At 36.0% G+C, this 22767-nt stretch overlaps 1 protein-coding gene and 1 non-coding gene across 2 annotated transcripts in view; one reads left to right on the forward strand and one right to left on the reverse strand.

Moving 5' to 3' along the window:
- The window catches only part of LOC101740430 (dipeptidase 1), a 196358-nt gene that overhangs the window by 125409 nt on the left and 48182 nt on the right, over window positions 1-22767 (reverse strand). The window contains exon 2 of the mRNA XM_021352297.2: window positions 17914-17951. The gene's annotated coding sequence lies outside the window, so the exon portion shown is untranslated. The remainder of the gene's footprint in view (window positions 1-17913; window positions 17952-22767) is intronic.
- Window positions 5613-5722, forward strand: Mir3360 (microRNA mir-3360). The gene has a single exon (NR_107638.1). It is a non-coding gene; the product is annotated as a microRNA mir-3360 (primary transcript).

Consider the following 22767-nt stretch of genomic DNA (forward strand, 5'->3'; position numbering starts at 1 on the left):
AAATATTTTTCTATTCAGCATAATGTTAAGGAGAAAATGCAGACGCACGACTTCATCAATGAACGATTTTAAGTAAACATTACGCATACATCGACAAAGTATCCCGCAGTCTAAGTACTGTCGACTGTACATTAACGGATTTACTTCCCTCTTATTTTATCGTACAACACACGCACACTTGTAAATCCATATATAAAATTATCAAGAGAGGTTTGAGTCGTTTTCAAATTTGGGGCCAAAAGTGAGTTATCTATATATATATTAATACGTGAAGCAAAAACTTTGTATCCCTTTTTACGAAAATTGCGCGGACGGAGGAGTATGAAATTTTCCACACTTACAGAGAATATAGAGAAGAAGTGCACAATGCTAATATTTTTTTAAGATAATGCATAAAAAAAACATTAAATCAATAAAGAAAACATTACACACACTACTATGTATTTGACGCACACACGCATGCATACTATTTGTTTATTGTCAAACTTTTCTTATTGCTTACAGTCTGTGGTCAAACTGAGAATAGATTAAATATTGATTGTCTTTGTTAATATTTTTCTATAGTGTAGTCTTGGCGAAATTTGTGATTATAGAAGTATAGTCTTTGAGAATAGAATCATAATAGTGTACAAACTTATAATTTCAATTAATTATAGTCGAATTTCGACTACTGCGGGACAACTAGTTTGATTTAATTCTCATAACCTTAATGTTAACGTAATTATGAGTACACTAAATTTATTGTCATGACAACAGGCACGTGATCCTATAACTGTATATTTGTAAACACTGTTATATTAGGAGTTATACATTAAAAACTACCCCAATCTCATTCGTATCACTGGTTCGAAATTCAAATTCTAACTTGTTTGCTATTTTGTCAGTAATGCGTATTGAAATTCGGCAATTTTATTTGATCATTATGTAATACAATAATAAAGGAAAAGTAACGGGATATTAGAAAATTATTAAAAACATAAGAAGTACGATTTCTAAGGTTTTAAAAAAAGTTCCTATTTAAATTGTCATCCGTGTTGGAGTTATCAAATACGTAAAATGAAAAGAAAAATATAAATAAATATTATATAATATTATCAAAAAATGAGTGATTGACTTGATTGTGATGAAGCATTTTTTTATTCTGAACATGCCTAAAAACAATAAAATGGACAATTAGAGAAAGTTTAAGTTCATGAAGTCGTTACTTATTTGGCCGCAACATTGAAAACGGCTCCTTTACGTAAATAGTTTTAATGCTACAAAAACACAATGATATTAGGAGGTTATACTATTAATTTGAGGGTCGTGACCACCATCACCCATGAGCTTCAATCTTAGGATCTTTTTCCACTTTCCCCTGTCCACGGCGTCATGCAGCGCGCTGTACACTGTACTGTCCAAAGCGGTGCGGATCTGATCGGACCAACGAGTATGGCTGCGGCCTCTAGATCTGTTGCCTTCAACTTTCCCTGTGATCATAAGTTTTTCCAGGTTATCGCCGTCTTTCCTCGCAATGTGACCAAAATATTCGAGGATCCGCTTCAGACATACAGTAGACAGTCTGATTTTGATGCCCAGTTGCTTCAATATCAGACATAAGGAACACGACTCGAGGAGGAGGATACTATTAATTTGTTAGCGACCAAATCAGATTGTATTTCACTCCCATTTCACGATCAAATATTTGGTATTTTTCTATATTATGTACTTAATTTTATTGTTAGTTAAATGTGAGTTCAATTAATCTAAAATTAACAAACCATCAAAACATGTTCAATATCTTGAATTCTTTATACTGTATCGTTTTTTTTTTCTTTTTTTCTGTAATCTTATAAACGTAGCTTAACTGGAAAACAAGTCTTTTGTGAGGCTATCGTTTTATTCTTTATTGTATTCCTCTTAATACGTTGTTACTGAAATAACTGAAGGCTTTGGGAGAACCATATAATGTTTATTGTCGGCGCTTTGACGATTCAACTCTACAAACTTTAAGCTGGATGTTCAGTTAAATGTTTGCAGAATAAAACTCTGTAACTCAAGGCACGTAAAGTTTATTATCATGTTTCTTTACAGCGCGTTATGCGACGTTTTGAAATCGTGTAGTCACGTAAGAGGCTTAATGTTATTTTGTAGGGATGATCTTTTTCTAATTCCATTATTTGATTCTTTGTTATATCCAGAGATTAACGAAAGTACATTATGGAGAAAATTGTTATTAAGCTGCTTGAAATAGAGCATGGAGCAGTCAGTAATGTTCTATAGTCTACAAATGCTTCTGGCGTCGGTTTACAAGAATAAAAATTGCAAGGTACGATGAGTTCAATAAAACTGGTAGTCGTCGCTGATACGCTATAGTATGAACTTAACAAAACGTTTAAGTGCTTATAGTTGGCATGGCAGAGTGCTCACGACCGTCATGCTTAGTTACCATTACGCAGATGTCTTTAGTCATGTGCATTTTTGTGCTTCGAAATTATTAACTTCACTGTTACGATCACTTCGTTGGTATATTAATGAATAGCTCTTACACGAATCGATAATGAGTAGATTCAGTCCGCTCAGTATCTCTGTGTGCTTAGTCCGAGTTTTTTAACGCTCTCGATACCGTAAAAGTTAACACAAATTTGTATGGAGTTGGAACGTTTGGTTACGTTTCCTGCTAGGGGCGCTGTTCCAACTGCATACAAATTTGTGTTAACTTTTACGTTATCGAGAACGTTAAACAACTCCCACTAAGTACACTGTACTACATCCATACATACATCTGATCAGTGTAAGGTCAAAGCTTGAGAGTGCTTTATCCTTGCCCAGGGTATGTCTGTAACGCGTCAAAAAAAAAACTTTTCGAAGATTTGCATGATTTTATGATACTAGCAAACCCAGCCACACGTTGCTGTAGCTAAGGTTTTTGTTTCTAAATAACACGCGGCTGGCTATACTAATACTAAAAATTGACAAAGTAAGAACAATTGGATTTCACTGTATTGCGTTTACTACGAAATAAATTTCACTTATACTTTAGCCTCAGCAACACGTGGTGTTTATGCCATTTGCCATGCCAAATTGTAGCTTATGTGAAACGTTGGTATTTTTAACACAGCGCCATCTATGAGATATTAATGTCAGACAGCATTACAATTGTCAGTAAAAACTGATTTAAGGAGCCATCTGTTTTAGATTTATGAAACTTACAATTAATAACAAAAATCAACATAAGAAATCGTTTTATTGTTAATTAATAAATATTGTGACCATTAATCGAAATAAAAACCATCCTATCTTTCAAGTTGGATCAAACTGCACACGGTGTGCAAATTTAATTTAAAATCGGTTAAGTAGTTAAGGAGTCCATCGCGGACAAACAGCGTGACACGTGATTTATATATATTAAGAAGATATGAGTCTGTGACCCCCCAAATGTACGAATGTATTAGAAATATATTACAAAGCCGGTCAAACATAAAGAGACACAGTTCAGGATTGAACGGGAGATAAAATGGCCACGAGCAAATCCCGCAGGAGCTGTGGACATCCGCAGCTTAATAGAAAAACTGATTTGGATTCATTTCGGCAGAACGCTGACAGAATGACGTTCACTAATTTAATTGATTCGCGGAAATTTGCTTGGCGCCAATCAAAATTCGTGACATTAATTAACTGTGGTTATTGGCGTTGGCAATGTCATAGCCACCGGCTCTTTGTAGGTCTGTTGGTCTCTAATTATCATTTCTAGTGAGGCAGCAGGTATTGGTTTATTTGAGCTATTCATTCATAATTCAAAGTTGTAAAGACTTTACAATGAAATGTGACAGATCAAGAATTTAGAAAAATAAAATATACTACAAATTAGTTTAAAATCGTAGATGTCCAATGATAAAGACATTGTGATTACTGGCGCAAATTTAAAAATTATTTTCTATGTACATATTATCATACATTATGTATAGGTACACTTTTCTGTTTGATCTATTAATACAATATATACTATTTTTAAGTCACTTTTATTTGTAAATAAAAGTAAGAGAGTCCCTAGAAATGAGACAAAAAAAATATGATATGATAAAAAAAACAATTATTTGTAAAATCAAGAATTGTATTGCATTGTTGTAAATATAATACATGCGAATTTCTTTTATTGCTTAGATAGATGGAGATAACCTAAGCTAATTCCTAACCTGCTATTAAGTGATTACTGGAGCCTATGGACATCTACAACGTCAATGCGCTACCCACCTTGAGATATAAGTTCTAAGGTCTCAGTATAGTTACAACGGCTGGACCACCCTTCAAACCGAAACGCATTACTGCTTCACGGCAGAAATAGGCAGGGGAGTGGCACCTACCCGTGCGGACTCACAAGAGGTCCTACCACCAGTAAAAATATTCAAAGTTTTTCTTAATAGCGTTAATGATTTGCGATAAAACCTTTTCAAATTATCAAAACTATTTCGTTTGACTAACCATCCTTTGAACAGAAACTTTGTGGTATCAAAGCTAACAAAGAGAGAATATGCCTCTACCTTATAATATTCTCACGATTAATTCGTCTCGAAACAAGAAGTCGTAGTGAGTTATAAACGTTTCCGTTGCCACAAAGTGAAGTTGACCCTTTGAAAAGGGTCAGACTAAGCCCGAATTTGAATTTATAATCTATAGATTATATTGTAATGTTACAAGTTAATTTTCTACTACTAAATTATAATTAAATCGGGCGTTGACAACAAGCTTACTGTCGGCAGGTCCTGGTGTGAGCCAGCCTCGTTTATCACCTTAATGTGTACATACGTCTCTGCCACAGACCGACCGAGCAATTAGAGAATACCTATACTTCGTTGCTTAAAGTACAGTGAGTTTAGTGCGAGTTTTTTAACGTTCTCGATAGCGTAAAAGTTAACTCACGTCTGTATGGATTTGGAACGATTGTCTACGTTTGCCGTTAGGGGCGCTGTTCCAACCACATACCAATTTGAGCTACCTAACTTTTACGCTATCGAAAACGTTAAAAAACTACAACTACGCACTAAGCACACTATACTTTAAGCAACGAAGTATTCCCTAATTGTTTGGTTGGTCTGTGGCAGAGATGTCTCGTACGTATTAAGGTGATAAACACAGCACAATGAATAGAGTACGAATTCAACAGTTTCAAACGTTTTTTGTTCGATTTCAACTAACATGATCGTTAATCTATACTGGAGAGTGAGTGACTGGTTCTTACAACAGAGGCCATATCTATCGAGCAGATGCTAGAGGATAATATTTTCTTAAAAAACGATGTACTGCCATGCAGCACGTAATACCGACAGTAATGCGTTTCGGTTTCAAGGGCGGGGCAACCGTTGTACTATAAGCTGAAACTACCCATGCCTCAAAGTGGGGGGCCACATTTACGTTGTTAGTGTTTATAGAATCCGGTAGTCCTCAACATCAGATGCATACAGTTGAACAGTAAATACAGTTGCGTCATTTTAGGCTAATATTAGAGCCTTGAAGGGCACCCGTAGCACCAATGTAATTCATTGGTGCTACGGGTGCCCTTCAAGGCGGAAAGCATCGACGGATTCATGATAGAAATAGATACGATGATAGTCCGTGTTTGTCTGTCCAATACTCTATTACTAGGATTTGCATTTTGATAATTATATGAAAATAGCTGCTCCCTATTACATTTTCTTAGCAGTTCATTTCGGTAATTATGGAAATGTTCAAATGTACATAATAAATAATAATAATATCAAGATCGTGTTCTTAAGAAACGCGTGTGAGTTACGGATTTGGAATGTTTCAAACGATTTAAGTGAAGCAGTTCCATTGTACACGGTGTGCCGCCCACACCAATACAAAGACGTTCTAGCCTCAATCTGCTATTGTCATACTACTGAACGAAACATGAACATTGAGAATACCAAAACACGGCACAGTACGCACACATACACAATTCGCGGAAATCAGCTTACTGCACACGCATTTCAAAACGTGTCCTTGCACGTATTTAGCATTTCAAATTCAAATAACGTGATTCCAAAATTACTGTCACTCAATATACAAGTGTATTCTGAAAATAGATTTTTAATTGAATATTGCACAATGGGCTTTGATTTTGTGAATCCGTGCACGACCAATCGAAATGAAGTGGATGTACAATAAATGTATTTTGAACGAACGCTTCGTTCAGTTCGTCAAAAGCGCAAATGACAGTTGCCTTTCAAGCGATCGCGTTATCTAACAATACGAATTCCTAGTACCGTACCATCGGTCGCTTCGAGGGAAACTCGATTCGGAAAAAAGAAAAACTTTGCATTTTATCTGCAAGACTTTTACTGGTGGTAGGACCTCTTGTGAGTCCGCGTGGGTAGGTATCACCACCCCGCCTATTTCTGCCGTGAAGCAGTAATTCGTTTCGGTTTGAAGGGTGGGGCAGCCGTTGTAACTATACCTACTTGAGACCTTAGAACTTATATCTCAAGGTGGGTGGAGCATTTGCGTCGTAGATGTCTATGGGCTCCAGTAACCACTTAACACCAGGTGGGCTGTGAGCTCGTCCACCCACTAATCCATGTCTAAGAAATAAGCATGTCAATTTTTATAAAACCCATTGATATTAGTCTTTAACTTCGTGATAAATGTATGTATTCAACAAACAAAACGGATTATTTAACGACTGTGTCGCTTTTTAAATCGGTTACTTAGTCATTAACCGACAAATATACAATGTCCGAATCATTATTGTATTTTGAGGCTTTATGAAATAAATAAGCACTAAAATTAAATACATAGATATGTATTTACATATTAATACATACATATAAACCACTATGAAATAGTTTTATTGTGAATAATCTAACATTAATTAAAGGATGAAAATCAAAAGAAACCTTAATCAACTCGAAGATTTAAAATTATATGCATATATTATTATATATTACTTGTTCTATTGACAGTTACACAGACAATAGAAAATTAAAATACATTTCAAAAAAGAGAAACTTTAATTCGTAGCCTTCAATTATGTTTGAAGTAAATAAAACACGTGTGGAACTCGGGAACTGCCGCGGTGAAGCTATTGCATAGCATTTTTTATCAACTTATGCAATTATAATTAGACAATTATAATTTAATATTAAAATAATAATAAAATAAGACTCGTCGCGACTCGAGCGAGAGAGAGATGGGCAGACTTTTCATGATGCGCATGCAGTGCGACGTCACGTGCGCTTATTCACAAACACTACATAAGCGTAACGTGTGAATATGTTGAATGCAAGCTACGTGGTAGGTGGAGTGGGGGTGTTAGATTTTATTTTCGTTACGGAATTTCTTGATTCAGTCGCCGCGCTCAAAGCCCGCGATAAAAACTATGCAATAGCTTAAAAAAATGACATCAGTTTTGTAAAATAAAGATTTTAAAAGGACTTTGTAAAATATGTAATCGAGTAAAATACGTAATATATGTAAAAACATGTATCGAGTTTAGATAAAAAATATATAATCGCACAACCGTAGTAGAGAGTCAAACAGACAATACATATCACGATATTGTCCTCACTTACGGGATGCATGAACGAGTCACGCTGTCGTTTTTGTGTCGAACGTTGGAAGTCTGCAAGCAAAATACCTTTTCGGATTATATGAGAAAATGGAAGAATTAAAAGGAGTGACGATGTGGGAATTTCAGAAATGCTATTTGCGGATCATCGCACTTTCGCCTTATACGTCGGAAATCAAGTTGTGGTAATTTTGAGTGGTAGTATTTTGCTTTTTATTCCTATTTTAAAACGCCTACCTCCTTTTATTTAGTCTTTAGTTTTAAATAGTACTATTATGAACGTTTTTTTGTAACTCCTCCAGCTTCATTCTGAGTATTGATAGGTAGGTAGGGTTTCTTGTGAGATTTGATCGCTTTGGTCTCCGATGGGAGCGAAGCATAAATATTAAAATAACCGATCTTAACGAAGCTTATTCATAAAGTATTTTTAGCATTAATTTTGAAATCATGTGTACACTCATTACGTGCTATGTGCTTAGAGTCATAGAATTAATTAAAACGCGGGATTTAACCGCAACTACTAGTAGTAAATACTAATTATACTAATTATCAAAGAGATTACCGAAAAACTCAAATTCAAAAATAGCGGATGATCAAAAAGCCAATTGTTAAAAATAGCCAAACATCGCCTATCCTGGAATAATCCGAACCTATGTATTAAAAGGCTTTCGTGTATTCCAGAACATATTTTTCTATGTTATTATAGGTTGATAATCTTGTCGTATTTATTGGTAATTACAATATAGCGTGGGCGGTTCCACACGTTATTGAATTAATTTTCTTTTAGCCACATATCCTTTTTGTTTTTAAAGACTATTAAAAATAATTTGTTTCATAAACTAGCGAACGTTCCATCGTAAAAACTACTTTAACTGTGGGTACAATACTCAAGGCAAATTTCGGCATTAAGAGATCGTCTATGGCACTCCCGTGCGCTTAATGGCCTCTTCAATTGTATCGGAAAGTACTTAAAATATCTACACCGTCCTTATAATAATATAATATATTTGAAGAGAATCTTTGATTAAACCTTCACGCATTTTATATTTTGTAATGCAGATTCAACCTCTTTTAACGATTACTAACTATATGTAGGTAGGTAGGTAGGCAGCGGCTTGGCTCTGCCCCTGGCATTGCTGACGTCCATGAGCGACGGTGACCACTTACCATCAGGTGGGCCGTATGCTCGTCTGCCTACAAAGGCAATAAAAAAAAATAAAAAAATAAAAAATGTACATGGAACCTTCGTTGTTTGTCAACTATACAAATAACAATTTTACTTATAAATTTGGCTTCAACGGTACATTTCTGAGAAATATAATTATTGATACGTTCAATTATAAGGATCCATTTCTTGCTGTTTGACAGCAAAGTAATAAAGGTATTTTTTTATCAAACTTTATCGATCCTTCCCTTGGGATGATGAAAAATTTAAATATCGATTTCGTGTGGTTCAATCTATTTTGCAAGTGTAGTTTGGAAGTAGTATTTTTGTACTATTCGAAGTAGTATGTAAACTCTGATATAAAAATTTAAACTATACAAATATTATAAAGGATTTTAAGTATTTGTCCTTTTTTTTAATTTCCCTTGTAGGAAGTCGAGTATACAGCCTACCTGATGGTGAGTAGTTACAGTCGCCCATAGACTTCAGCAATGCCACGGGCAGACCCAGGCCGCTGCTTACCGCTTAATACTGTCCACAAGCCTAGTTTGAAGAAGGACATGTTATAGCTCTCGAGAAACACCGTGGAGGGGAGCTCATTCCATAGTCGGATGGTACGTGGCAAATAAGATCTCTGGAAACGCACTGTGGATGAACGCAGTGGCTCTAGGTAGTATGGATGAACTCTACTCCGGTGGCGGGCGGTGCGATGGTAAAAATGAGATGATGGTATCATCTCAAACAAAAAATGTTCACTAAAAATTTATTAAAGTAACATCAACGATGAAATATGCTGGGTAATTTTCATGTAACAAAGTGGTTTTCGACAGTGACATAACCTATTGTAAAGTGAGGTTGTGCGAAATATTGTAAGATACTGAGGTGTAACCACTACGCCCGCATTCATATTTCGTTCATTCGTGTGGGGTTCGGCGTGGCAACCGTTGAAACTATACTGAGACCCTAGAATTCATATCTCAATATGGGTGGCGGCATTTACGCTGTGGATGTCTATGGGCTTCGATAGCCGGTTAAGGTCTCCACGGCTGCCCCACCCTTCAAACCGAAAAGCATTGCCGCTTCACGGCTGAAATAGGCAGGGCGTTGGTACCTACCCGTGCGGACTCACAACTACTCACAAGAGTTTCTACCACCAAAGGCTCGTTTGTCTAGGGAAATGTGAAATAGTATCGGTTTGTTAAATAGCCCGTTCCGATCTTTGCTAGAAAAAGAGCGGGAAAAAGTTAGTCATTATCACTAATTGGTGGAAGAGGTTTACATTGAAGTTTTAAAGCGCTTGGCTGACGGTAAAATTCAACAATAATCAAAACTATCAAAACTATATATACTGGTGGTAGGACCTCTTGTTAGTCCGCGCGGGTAGGTACCACCACCCTGCCTATTTCAGCCGTGAAGCAGTAATGCGTGTCGGTTTGAAAGGTGGGGCAGCCGTTGTAACTATACTGAGACCTTAGAACTTATCTCAAGGTGGGTGGCGCATTTGCGTCGTAGATGTCTATGGGCTCCAGTAACCACTTAACACCAGGTGGGCTGTGAGCTCGTCCACCCATTTAAGCTATAAATAAATAAATAAATAAAAAAAACTAACTAAATAATCAAAACAATAATCTCAAAAAAGGCAAATTCTATAAAACATTTTGAAACGACCTATGTACCTACTCGTTACAGCTAAATAATGCGTACCTCAATCCAAAAGGTTCCATGACATGTGTATTAATTACATCGTGAGTTAAAACCAAACCCGCAAAATTAATAGATTTGCGTAATTACTGGTTTCAGTGCCGATTTCACAAATATATACCACAATTTTGTCCACTTAATTTCGCGAAATATTCATGTATTCTAGCTTTTTGAGTGAGGCACTAGCGGTAATAATAAATTGAAAATTAAAAAAAAACCTTCAATGTACTTGTTTTAATAAGGAAGTCATTTTAATAAGGATGTCGTAACTTCCGGAAAATATTGTGGAAAAAGTTCATTCGAGAGTTGGAAGGTACGTGATAGAAATAACATCTGGAAACATACAGTACGTATAGCAGCTGTCCAGGTTAGTAGAGGTATTACCGGATATCTGGAACCACCTTGAAGCGGATGGTGTTATGGTAAATTATAAACAATCCTCCTCCTTGCCCTCCTTGCGTCGTTCTCCTCATTACTGAGAGTCGTGACTCTCCCGCTGCATCAACCTCTCTTTCATTCTAAGATCATGCTCCATCTGCTACGATTCTTGGCCTCGTGGAGGGCATCGTGGAGCCTGATGTCTAGACAAGACCTAATTTGGTCCGACCATCTCGAATAAGCAATCAAATGATAACAAATAGATGTAAACGAGACAAGTACTTAATATCATCAAATAACCGTGGACCGAAGGGCCGCGAGTTGCCTGCTTCAAACATTCTAAATAAAGTCGAAAATGAAAATAACAAAAAAAAAATAAAAATTGCATAGCATCCAAGTTCTTACCAAAGAAAGATCAGAATAAATTTTCAATCTCTGTTGTAGACTGGGCCGGATATTGACAAGTATTATTGTTTGGGACAAGCCTCAGACCACACGACCCGCCTGATTGCGGTCGACTGCACTCCAAGCCTACACGATTTGAGATATCGACTTTTTAAATCGGAATGGTTTGATGTGGGGTTAATGGAAACGTCGCTCCGGCGGGTTTTAGTTCTGGAAGTGACGGCTACGCCGGCAAAATAACGTTCACAATTTTGGTAGGAGACTCTCGCTAGTACGTTCACATTTCCGTGCCCAGATTAATAGATGAACATTGTCCAAGCTTAAACAATCATTGTCTTTTCTATACAATTTTTTCAATTACGAACATCCGAAAAATATAAATATTTTTTTTTATTTTACGGTACCGTTTTAATTCTGGCTTACCGAGTCCACGGACAACACAATAAAGTTAATGGGGCCGCTTACCTATTTTAATTTATTTTTGAATATAAAAAATGATCTTTATAAAGCTTAATTAATCATAAGTTAATATAATTATTATATTTTACTATACCAAATAATATTGTTTTTATTTTTATCATTATATTATTTCATTTAATTTAATTCTAGTATCACGACAACATAGTTCTCCCCCTGTGTCGTCATCAAGAATCACGATCGGTTCTGATCAAAAATAACGAGGGCTATGAAGGTCTGGTCTGATATCAAATTAATGTTACTTAATTAATAGTAAAGACAAGCGGTTCTTGTAGACGTTATATTTTATTGAAAATTTCAAGGCGTCAGTTCAACTTCTATGTTTGTATAGTAGTTACCATCAACAAAACCATTATTTTAATAATTTGATCTAATATCGTAAAAGGGCATCATCAGAACAAAACCTTTATTAATTACTAGCTAAACCGGCAGACTTCGCAGTGGCTCAATCGATAAATAAAATACCTAAGCTTTTCTATAAAATAAACTTAAAACAAACAAAAGGAATCCGTCCGACGGGGACACATCAAAGGGAAACATCAAAATTGTTATTTTTATTTATTTCCAGGAATTTTCATATTTATCTACCTTTTAAACCTTCCCTGGACTTCCACGAATAATTCAAAGCCAAAATTAGCCAAATCGGTCCAGCCGTTTTCGAGTTTTAGTGAGACAATATACTATTTTTTGGATACATAAAGTAATAACACGAAGAGAACACGCGTTTCTAGAAAGTTTGAGAGTTTTCTGGAACGATACTCGGCATTTCGAAACATTGATTGAGTTCGTTCAAGTTATTTTAAAACTTCGGACTGGTGTTCGAAGAATGTCTACAAAATTCTATACATATTTTTGTAACGGTAATATTACGTTGAACTACATGAAATGAACAAGTGACTATAAAAAATCTGATATGAAGAATAATGAAAAATTAAATATCATTTATTCTCCTACCTGGATAAACAGTCAAGGATCATGTAGTGTTAGTCGCTTATCGGAGTTATCCGCCTTAAAAAATAAAGTCGGATCATCAATTTACTATATTTTACTATGTTTATTAAATAGTTATTGTTATATATAAATAATATAGTTTGATTGATTTGATTGATTGATTTGATTTCTTGCAGTTACTTTAATATCACATACGTCAATTAAATTATTTTTCGCATAAACTGAAACCAGGAACACGCGACCGTAAGAGAATGCGATCCGCTGATAGCACTCCTGAACTCGTTTAATGAACTTCACTGGACTGCGAATAAACTTTCTGTGAATTCCACGAGCTTTTTATAAACTTATAACAGCTTTTAAACATTCATTTTATGACTGAGCTTTAAACTTTGCAACGATTGCCTTTCTAACTAGTATTCCTATATTTAGAATATATTTTATCTTTGCTATAGTTTTACCGAAGACATGTACCTTTCACAGATTTTTTTACTTTTTATTCGACAAAATGCTATTCATAAATTGTGTCTTTTTTCCTTCTTAGGTGTGTGGATGAGCTCACGGCCCACGGCACACCTGGTGTGAAGTGGTTACCTAAGCCCATAGACATCTACACGTAAATGCCGTCACCCACCTTAAGACATGAGTTCTAAGGACAGAACAACGGCTGCCCCGCCCTTCAAACCGAAACGCATGTTTCAAATGGGATCACCATTATCGCAATAAAGACTTCAGCTTCTCATCTCAAGGTGGAATGGCGGTATCCACATTATTCTATTCACTGGCTGCGGTAGCCGCTTATAGCTGACCTTTGAGATCGTCAGTAGACCTACACCGCTAATATATCTCTTTAGATTATAGTTAATCGGATTTATTTATACATCACCCTGAAAATTGTATATATAAAAAATCTGTTCTTATTCTAGAATCTAAATATCAGTAGTTCATTACCACGATAACTAAAAAGTGTTCGAAATGTTGGAAACATGTAATATAAAGACAATAAAAAATGCGAGATTATAACCATTGTAGGTATAACGACGAAGGGAAGATCTTCTATCGAGCGCGTGATATTGCTCGGTAGACCGACGGTCCGAATGTTGTTGTTCGGAACTTGTATATATGCAAGCTTATCTTGATAATGTTGTAAGCGGGATTCAGGCATCTGTCTAATATATTGTGTTAAATGATGGCTACCGCCACACCATTAAATTAATTTTAAATATATCGCGAAACCCAAAGAACATACTATAATCTGAATCGGTTTATATCTGTGATGAGCTTAAGGCCTATGCACTATTAAGCGGTCAATACCAGTTAAGGACCGCAGTATGGTCATTGCACTCGACGAAGATACTGCTAAAGCTGTCATATTTTTTTCGTAAAGCTGTATACTTTATTCAAACAAGTCTTTACGAACGAACCATATCACATTTAATTTTACATGGTTATAGTCTTTATACGTAATTGCGTATTATTGTCACGTAGATATGATTTTTCAGTAGGTACATGAAACAATTTTATAACTTGCGTAATTCGTTTACACATTGGCTATACTTGTACATGTTGTGACGTATTGAAAATCATAGAACATCTTCATATAGGCGTATTCCGCCCTAAGTATTAATATGAAGACGAGAAACCGAAAATGAACACTCAAACGATTTTCTACGTGAAATTCTCAAAAATCCGAGCAATAAGGTTTATATTCGCTTGCAGTCCCGTGAACAGTCTGCAGAAAATTAATGATTTGTCCACTTCAGTGAGTAATTGCCTGCAAATATGATAGTGTGGATTTATGGGCTTCACTAGATGGCTTAGTTTCTGCTCGGCAGAAATATACGTATATATATAAAGCAATTAGATAACTCAGAGTACAGTTTAATTGTGAAGAAGTTTGGAAATAACTTTAGGACCAAATGAATCGTTTTTATTGGCGACGAGAGGAAAGCCTTAATTGAGTCTGGACCTAATCCGATTGAGTTTCATAAGCGACGCGTATTATCCACTGAACGCCATTAACACCAGTGAAAGAATACGAAATCTAAGTACGAAACCCCAACTTAATTACTTTATCATTTGACGTGATCATAAAGTTTGCAACATTTCTGACCCATCGTCTAAATGACACGCATTATATACCCGTATACGGATTATGCTGGTATTCGCATTTCTCAAATACGTGCCAATTTTTCTAGGGAAACGTACAAAGCAATTGCTGACAAAATACGATGAAAGAACCACATCACGAAGTAGGAATCTAACAGGCAATATTTATAAAACGTAATTACTGGCGGCAGGCTAATGAGGCGACGTAATCAGACCGCCAAACACACGGATTTTCATTCACAAAATATTATGTTACAAGCACGAACTCAACGCTGCCATCACAAATCAATCATTATAAATCTAATCTAACCAAGCTAACAGGCAAAGCAAATTGGATATGTTCATGTATCGACTGAAATTGTGGCTCCCACAATACTTGTTGCATATTAGTGACGTTAAAATGAACGGACATTTTGGTTTCTATAGTAACGAAGTATGACATGGCTGAGGGATAAGTGTACTGTATTATTTTGAGGTTAGGGGCTCTCGAACGAAACTTTCAGAATTTTCATTATAATGTTACGCACTGGGGTTCGGGATAAATAAAATTTCACCAAAGTACAACTAAAAACTGTATTCAACACTTAGAGCACTTAAAACACTTCACAACCACTTTAAAACTCAATTCGCTTCTTCCACTTCGCTTCATGTGATTCGTTCGCTGATTCGCTTCGAGTAGTTCCAATTACTCACAGACTGTGTGCCATCTCTACAACGCTTTTATAGCCGATACGTCATCCCTAGAATTATCGAGAATATTCCACACATTTCTAGTAGTACTTTCTGCTATCTGTCAATAGATGGCGTTGTACTTCTCGAGCGTTCTAGGCGCTTCTAGGTCCTTCAATATTCGTTCGACTATTCGGCGATATATGGCGTTACTCTTACCGGCGTAACACTAACATACAGGTTTGCGACCTTTGACCAGGAAAAGTAGCTATTAGAATAGCTACTTTTCCTGGTTGAACTTCCATATTATCTAAGAAGTCGTTACTCGTGTATTATCTATGTTCGAGTAACATAATGTGGAACGGAAGAAAAAAGTATGCAATCCGATTGCGATTGTTGTGTGTTACATGGTAATGATAAGTTCATCGAGTGTGTCCTTTCACATGTTATGTTATATAATCATCTTTATTTTGAAATTTACGTAGTGGTGCTTATGATTTTCGGTGACTATTTCACAGTAGATATAATAATAAACCTATAATCTATCCGTATAAAAGTCGAAGTGTGGTGGTGTGTATATTCCTTATACACTACGAAATGTATGGACCAATTTCGGTGAAATTTTCAGAAAATCTTCAAATTGGCCCAACGGTTCATCCTGTGTAGTTGGTTGCAATCGCATCAAAGTGTACTCATTGGATCGAATGGCAACGCGATCCGAGTTTGACATTTGAAACAACAACCTCGTTGCGACCGGTTCACAAAATAAACATACCCTTTTCCTTAACACCACAATATAAATTGGACCAAGTTTCTCGCGAAATTAATAACATGGTCAGAGAAATAGCTCGTATATTTGTTTGTGTTAATCCGTGTTTGAGCGGGTGGTGGCACGAACGCTCTGAAAGGTCGACTGTAGTTATCATGAAATGCCAATATTTGGGAAAATTCTTGTGCTTTAGTATAGTGTAATGTTTTACTTTTAATTTGACCCGATTAATAATATTAATTTATTTTATAATTAAATTCGTACAGTCATCAAAATCGGGATTTGGATCCTTTGGTGCAGGCATTGTTGTCTATTCTTGATGGACAATATCAAAGAAGTGTAATAATTTTTGTGAAATGAATATAAGATACAACATTTAGTCATGTTTTCTCATCTATGACTTAAAATACTGCTTAGTCTTTGTCTTTCCATTTACTGGGACATCCGTTGTGCAATAGAATTGAAAGTGCGACCTCGTGACTCAAGATGAGTTAAAGCACTCAAGTGGTGATGTCTATAGACTACAGTAAACAAGTCAGGGTCGGCAGGCCCATCATTATAATCACCATTCTCCTGCCCTTCTCCCACTCAACTGGGGTCGGCGCAACATGTTTTCTCCTTCCATACTCCTCTATTATATACCGTTTCTTCTCTCACTTCCCTCTTACACATCTTATTATCGTCTTTCACACAATTCATTCATTTTTTCTTTGGTCTACATCTTCCTCTAAAGCCTTTGATAGAGCTCGCCAGCCCATTTCGTGCAATAAAAAAATTAACTTGTGTGCAGTTGACTTAAAGTAGGAGAGACACCTGAATATTCCAATTCATTCTCTCACTAAATTTTATGTCTATAAATCTCCATATTTTAGTGTCAACTTTTCGTTCCATCGAATTTCAAATAATACCGCTACTGAAGATGTTTGATTCTCGTACCTTTATTTATTTTAACATTCCTTTGCTCAACTTGCTTTTACGTTTTTCGTTGTCACCACTGAAGGAAGCTGTCACTTATCAGAGTGTTAGCGATGCGCGTTTCTATCTGTACTGGGACGCGTCACGCTAGCCGTGCCGCCAGCGCCATTAGCGACTGTATATCTATTTATGTTTATCTTCACCGAATTTTATTGCCGGTAATATCGTGACAGAATCATTATGAAGCATGTGAAATGTAATGCGATAGATTTCAGGATAAACGGAGACTAAGCTTAGCGAGAACTTACATGAATCTGTTCTCTTTGAGACTTGAGGTCATCTATAATTATAGCTGTTAGCTCATCTATATTAAAATACAGTGATCGTATCTTACGAATGCGAGTGTAGAACTCATCCGTATTTAGGCAGAGTTACTAAGGATGATAGAGCATTTGGTAATTGGTATACAATGTTCTACAAACTTCTATATTTTTGTTTGCTTATTCAAAAAGAAGATTTACAAACGAGTGGCTCCATGGATCTACTTTTCCAATGTTATTCCTTGATACTTTTCCGAAAATATATTCCTTTTCTTCACTGATAAGTACTGTGACATCACTATAGATATAAGAGTCATTGTATGGAAGGATAGGGGAGTGATTAGATGGAAAAATGAAGAGGAAGAATACTAGTATCCAAGACGAGTACTGTAGTTGATGAAGACATGGTCTCATCTCATGAATAATAGTCAGATATAGTAGTAGTATGCTAATTCCTTGAGTCCGGTTTTCGGGCTATAATGCCGTGTGCCAGTCTTAAGAAATCATTTACCTCGTGTTGCTTTTTGGATGACGCCAAAGTACACGTACCTGGAAATAGACGTAAATAATTAATTAACATCTAAAATATCGTAATTTCTGTTAGAGCAAAGTTTTAAATATGAAACCTTTCTCAGTTTGCCTCGAGAAAGTATAAAGAGGGTATATTGTGGAAAGGTACTGGCTGGTACTACCATCCTGTCTTCTGTGTTTTACTTTAAAGGATAACTCCGATGTGATTGATATCTGCGTCATTCGTCATTTGGATTTGAGCTTGAAGGTAAGATATATCTAGTCATTATCTGTGTGGCTTTAGCTTAATGTAATCATACAAATATTTTCAGCAAATGAGCGTTCCTCTGCCGTTGCGTTACGAATTTTTTTTAACTTTATTTTCAAATTCGATTTTTCATTTAGAAAATAAATAACATAGGTTAATATTATGTTAATGTTTTAGTATGTTACAAAAAAAAGCTTTCAGTTTTACTGCTTAAACGAATACATTACGAAGTACATACATAATCTTATAATGTTTTGATATCTTGATTAAATATTGACATATTATGTATAGTTAACGGAAATTTAAAAGCGTGTAGTAGCAGGTAATCGCTTTACTGTGCCAATAGCATTGCTGAAGTACTTGACCGACGGCGACCACTCGCAATCAGGTGGGCCGTATGCTTGTCTACCTACTAAAACCAATTTTACAAAATCGATTTAATAGATTTTCAGTGGTACTGGAAGAAAGAAAAAAAGGAAGCCATCGTTACCGGCTATTGCAAGTGAGAGACACACGACCCCCCTTTCGTAGCCTCTGAAATTTAAGTGGGTACGTACTCATGATTGTACAAAAAATTGTAAGCTTTAAATAAATAATATAAATTGATATGATATACGAGAAATCAACAAAATATATAATCGAACCTTTTATTATTAATCAAATCACACGAAAATACGCCTCAAGGAAAACAAAATTAATGCGACAAAGCAATTTTATTAATTACAGCAACGGATCGGGTGCCAGCTACTCTAATAAATTAATCGAATTAATCTGATCCTGAATAGGAAGGAGAAGGACAGGTGTCCTTTTGTTCACTCCGCATGATTGTTTTTATTTCAAGCCTTTTATGACGACATTGACGTCTAATTATGAGGACGAAACTAATCCACGTAATAACCCAGTGTCTTTACGTCAACCCGATCTGTGTGCAGATGTTACTATTTCTGTCAGAAGCCTTCAAATACGACACCAGTTATAGATAATTAAAACGACTTTATTTTTTTAGAAAATAATTAGAACAGAAATAATAAAAAATACTGGAAATAATAAGAATGGTAAACGCGGGATCAAATCAAAAAAATACCGCAAAAGATACTATAGCATTTACAAATTTGTCTACGATTTTATATCTCTGGGAGACTCTTGGCCTTCGTTTCTATGGACGTCACATAACTTGATTAGGGTTCGTAGTATTCAATCTTAATTTTGCTGCTACTTACGTCAGTGATTTTGAAAAAGCAACTTTTTTTTAAACCAAATTTCAAATAAATCTTGAATAATTAATCTATTAATTCCAAGAAACTGTTTGACGTAGTAGTGTTATAAAGTACAACAATCAAATTTACGTTCGTTAAAATTTCGAACAGAGTTAATTAATGAGGTGCTACTAATTAAAATCGAGCCTCAATTTTATTATATAGAGTTGCGATTTAGTAGCAAAGTTGGATTGTTTACGGGTGCAAACGTTTGTGTACGAAACGAACTTTCCTTTGAGAGTAATCGCTGAAGTTTTGAACGATCAAAAATTAATGGGAAACATCCTTTGGTTTGTGAAACAATTCGCGCGATCCGTGTTAATCAGAGCCTCCTAATTTTCGTTTGTAGCATGCGTATTGTGTTTTTGACGGACTATAAGCTGAAAAGCCTTAATACGACAATTTATTGGACAGTAAAATTGAGCGTTAACAAAAAAAACATCATTTTTTTATTAAAAATAAAACACTTTTTTTTATTGCTTAGATGGGTGGACGAGCTCACAGCCCACCTGGTGTTAAGTGGTTACTGGAGCCCATAGACATCTACAATGTAAATGCGCCACCCACCTTGAGATATAAGTTCTTAGGTCTCACGTATAGTTAAAACGGCTGTCCCACCCTTCAAACCGAAACGCATTACTGCTTCACGGCAGAAATAGGCAGGGCGGTGGTACCCACCCGCACGGACTCACAAGAGGTCCTACCACCATTATGTCGCATAGTATTTATGTAAATATCAAATTATATTCTACTTTATTATGTCGCTTAATTTCTGGTATTATGATGGTATTAATTTTATAAACGTTAAATTGTTTCTGCGGACAAACCGCATGATACTAGGTAAGCTGTAAGGTCTCCAAGTAAGCATAAGCAAGTCCGCGCTAAGTGTAAAACAAACTAGTAAAAGTTTGGGATTCTTAACGACAAAGGGAAGATCTTCCACCGAGCGGATGATATTGCTCGGTAGACCGACGGTCCTAATGTTGTTGTTCGGTACTTGTATATATGCGCTTTATCTTGAAAATGTCGTAAGCGAGATTCAGGCATCTGTCAATTATCTTGCGTTGTATGATGGCTACCCGCCACAAAAGTAAGCTTCATAAAGATCAACAAAAATATGATAATATTGGCTACACAAATTCTGAACGTTCTATTTGTAAAATGCTAAAATTGTCGACGAATTTTTGCGCTTTCGTTGCTTTACTACATCCCGCTCCTGCGAAAGGTATAAACAAACAAACGTCCCCGCGTTCAGGCATTCCGGAAAGGATTTCGTCCCGTGTTATCGGTAGAGGAAACACAAATACGAGATAAGAACAAATACACTCAAAATCCGAATACCAAATGGTAGACGCGTATCGTGCCGTATCGAAATCCAGAGTTTGCTCATTTTTACAAAGATTGTGAGATTGCAGACAGATGTTCTAAACAAAATCAGTACTCGCTAGGCCGGTCTACAGCGGGAAATGCGGAACGATTTATTGTTTTGCAGCAGAAATAGGCAATTTTGTGGTACCTACCTTTGCAGGCTTCCAAGACCCGCTGCCACCCGAATATTAAACTAATTTTAAATGACACACACTTTGTTATAAACGTAATTAAAGCATATGTTAGAAACGTTTATAATGAATTTTTAGTGGTAGTAGGACGTCTTGTGAGTCCACACGGGTAGGTACTACCACCCTGCCTATTTCTGCCGTGTAGCAGTAATGCGTTTTGGTTTGAAGGGTGGGGCAGCCGTTGTAACTATACTGAGACCTCAGAACTCATATCTCAAGGTAGATGCCGGCATTTACGTTGTATATGTCTATGGGCTATGGTAACCACTTAACATCAGTTGGGCAGTGAGCTCGTCCTCTATGCTAAGCAGTAAAAAATAAAAAATATTGTTACGGTAACAGAAATAATGAAGTCGATAAACTCTGTATACGCACGTGCATATGAACGATTTTTGCAATGAACAATAGCATTCAATATGCGATAAATAATAACAAAAATCACAAGGAAATATTAATTAATTTTCGTAAATCCGTACAAATATTATACATACAAAAGTGAGGTTGATTGCCTATTACGTTTTCACTTCTTACTTATTTAATCGATAGCATGTTTTATATTCTCAAACATGGATATGAAAAAGACTTAGGGTCCCTTTCATTCAGACAAATACTACTGTTCCCGAGGGATACGTTACTTTTCTGCATTAACGGGAGTGAAGTCATTAATACGAGCATGGATATCGATGGAGATGGCCTGTTTGTACCGCCAAAGATGCCCAAAAACCGTACCATTTTTATTTTGATTTCAATCTTACGCCCGAAGATCTCCAGCAACATTTACGTTATGTCCTCGGGCTGTAGCGGCTTATCAACAAACGAACTGTGAGCTTGTCTGCTCCTTTTTTATTAAACTCAAAGTTCAGACATGAATTGTTAAAACTAACAGAAAAACATTTTTCATTAAGCCCGCCTCGGGGAGATCACACATAATTTTGCATTTATTAACATTTATTAGGACCTCGTATTTTTTATTAAAATACTATTACATTACGTTATGTAGACTATTGAATAGGTATTTTACTTCACTTTAAACGGTTGGATACTAAATTTATTTAGTACCTATATATTTTTTAAGAAGAAGGCTCCATTTATTCTATGCTGTAAGGAATTCTAACAATTTTTGGTAATTGATGAATCTTGGTAATGGATGAAAACACTCACAAAGCATAATAGTCCAACACCACTAATTCAGTCATGAAACGTCAGACTAGAATAATCTTTATAGGAGACAATTTTAATCATCTGAGTTAATAAGCTATCAACATCAAATGAGAAACATAAGGAATTCATCTTTAACCTCATTATTGAGAGACGAAAAAATTTGTTTGTTAGTAAAATAGAAAAACTGAATAAAATGCATCATCTGGTTATACGGCAGAGTCCAGGGATGCGCGCAATATCAAGTCGCCGTGGGCTAAATGATAAGACGCTCGGCGCATTCATATCGAGCGACCCGACTGTGTCGATGTTCGAATCCCGCAGATAGGTACGATTTTTTATATTAATATATTTCGGCGCAACATTACTATTTAAAATAAAATGATTAAAGTTAACTGTTTAATTAACATTACGCATGTCAACAACTGTTTGGGACGGTATTCAAAAGAATTCATGACTAAGCAACTTTTTCGTAAGTCGTTGTGGCCTAAAGGATAAGACGTCCGGTGCTTTTGATCTGAGTCGTGAGTTGTGGGAGTAGTCCTATTTTGAAATGACTTAATCTTATAAAATGGTAGAGAAACACAATACGTAATACTCTCGCTTTCCACGAT

Source organism: Bombyx mori, chromosome 1 (assembly GCF_030269925.1).
Source record: "Bombyx mori chromosome 1, ASM3026992v2".
Lineage (NCBI taxonomy): Eukaryota > Metazoa > Arthropoda > Insecta > Lepidoptera > Bombycidae > Bombyx > Bombyx mori.